The following is a 2,319-nucleotide window of genomic DNA, read 5'->3' as shown; positions in this document are numbered from 1 at the left end:
ATAGATAGATAGATAGATAGATAGATAGATAGATAGATAGTTAGATAGATAGATAGATAGATAGATAGATAGATAGATAGATAGATAGATAGATAGATAGATAGATAGATATACACAACACATACACGCACACATATATGTATTTATGTATGTTATGCATGCATGTATGTATACATGTGTGTGCGTGTGTGTGTGTTGCTGTCTGGGTAAGAAGTTTGCTTGTCGAAAACGTAGTCGAGTTTCAATACTGCTACTTGGCGCAATGGCCGACTAGCTCCTATCATAACCTCAGGTTGACCAGTACATTTGGCAGATTATATCTATAATCTTCTAGCCAAGTGCACTAATATATATATAGGTAGAACGTTCAAGTAATAGCCAGAATGGCGTACTACAGATTTCCTATCATTTTGGCATAAGTGTTCTCTTTTCTACAAACATTTAACATTCTATTGACATCCCTTAGGTAAATTATTTCAACTACTGTTGAAATAATCTTTCGTACTCCCACATAAGTATGCCTAGTCTAATGTACTTGAATTTTACTGAAGATTTGACAGGGACATGCTACCAATATTCTTTCGAATTAGGTGTGGTTTTGCCCACCACATCATTGTAGCTTTTTACATGTCTTATCAGTATTATCCTCTCTACCAGTTTCGCTATCTAGTGTTCTAGCCACATCATGTCTCATAAGTAAGTAATGCCATGAGGACAATTTCGGGCAGCTACTAATGTTTTGGGTGACTTCTTCAGTATCAATTCCATAAAGCCTGAATATAATGTCACGTTTTTCTGTTATTTTCTGCATAACTACTTCCTTGTGCTTCATATTTTGCGGATATTTCCTGGAGTTGTGTTGCAAAAGTATATCCTTCGAAGTGAGAGCTAATATCCCGGTTGTATACCTAAAATAGAATATTCTGGTTTGTCAATGTCTCTGTTACTTTGAAGACTTCTAGATAGATAGTTATGCATGGAATTTACTGACATATCAGCGGCCAGTTTCTGATAAACTTCTTTCCAACTATCATGATGTGAATCGGCCTCAGGTATGGATACGTGATCCATGGAATTGTGCGTGTATGTACGCGCACGCACGCACACACACACACACACACACACACACACACACACACACACACACACACACACACACACACACACACACACACACAAACACACACACACATGTATATGTACACAGGTGAGCACAAGTGCTAAACAAGGTGAAAAGAAATAGTACTACAATCCCAAAATTTTCATAACAACCGTTTTGACGGACGGGAAAGTGAGACTCTTAGTAGCAGTTTTGTGATAACTTTGCAGCTTTAATAAAAGTGTACACACACACACACACACACACACACACATATATATGTGTCAAGTGTGTGTTTAAAGATGCTCTGGAACATGCATATATATTAGATACTAAAAAATAATACATCATCGTTAGACATTGCTAAAACATTTACATAGGCACATTTACATTCACAGACAGAGACAGAAGTACATTCACAAATATATGTATGTATGTATGTATGTATGTATGTATGTATGTATGTATGTATGCATGCATGCATGTTTGTATGTATGCACGTATATATATTTGTGTGTGTGTATATATACATAGTAAGTTTGTGTGGCGGGTGCTGCGTATCTGAGAACAATATATGTTTACGAATTCTTATTTGTATGTGAATATCTAAAATCCATATGACTAGCTGTAATGAAAACAAATCCTTATTTCTCTTCGTTTTCTTTATTTTACGTTTTTTTTTTGCTTTGTTTTGGTCTTTCAATCTTCCAAATTATGTATATGAGGTATATTGTACCTCTAAAAAACATCTCCCCCTCGTATTTCACTCTCTATCTATCTATCTATCTATCTATCTATCTATCTATCTATCTATCTATCTACATATCTGTCTGTCTATTTTTCTATATGTCAGTCTGACTGTCTGTTTATCAGTCTGTCTATCGACTTATCTATCCACCGCTTTCGCCATCTATTCAACACACTTTCTCTCCATCAACTCCACTTTTGTCTCTTTCTCCCCAAACACATATACGTATGTATACTAAGAAATATTTCTTTGAATCAATGGCCATTATCTCTGTTTGTGTTAAACAGAAAAGAGAGAAAAAATATATTAATATTAAGAAGAATAAAAACAAGAAACTCATAAAAAAGAAAAAAAAAACAAATTTAAAAGAAAGAAACCCCCACAGCGTTGATATTTTAACTACGTGAAATAACCCTAATTAAAACAATAATGTTTATGATGTAATGTTGTCATAATGGTTGACGATATGGAG

This window comes from Octopus bimaculoides, chromosome 7 (assembly GCF_001194135.2).
Source record: "Octopus bimaculoides isolate UCB-OBI-ISO-001 chromosome 7, ASM119413v2, whole genome shotgun sequence".
Taxonomy (NCBI): domain Eukaryota; kingdom Metazoa; phylum Mollusca; class Cephalopoda; order Octopoda; family Octopodidae; genus Octopus; species Octopus bimaculoides.
This window is presented reverse-complemented; position numbering follows the sequence as displayed.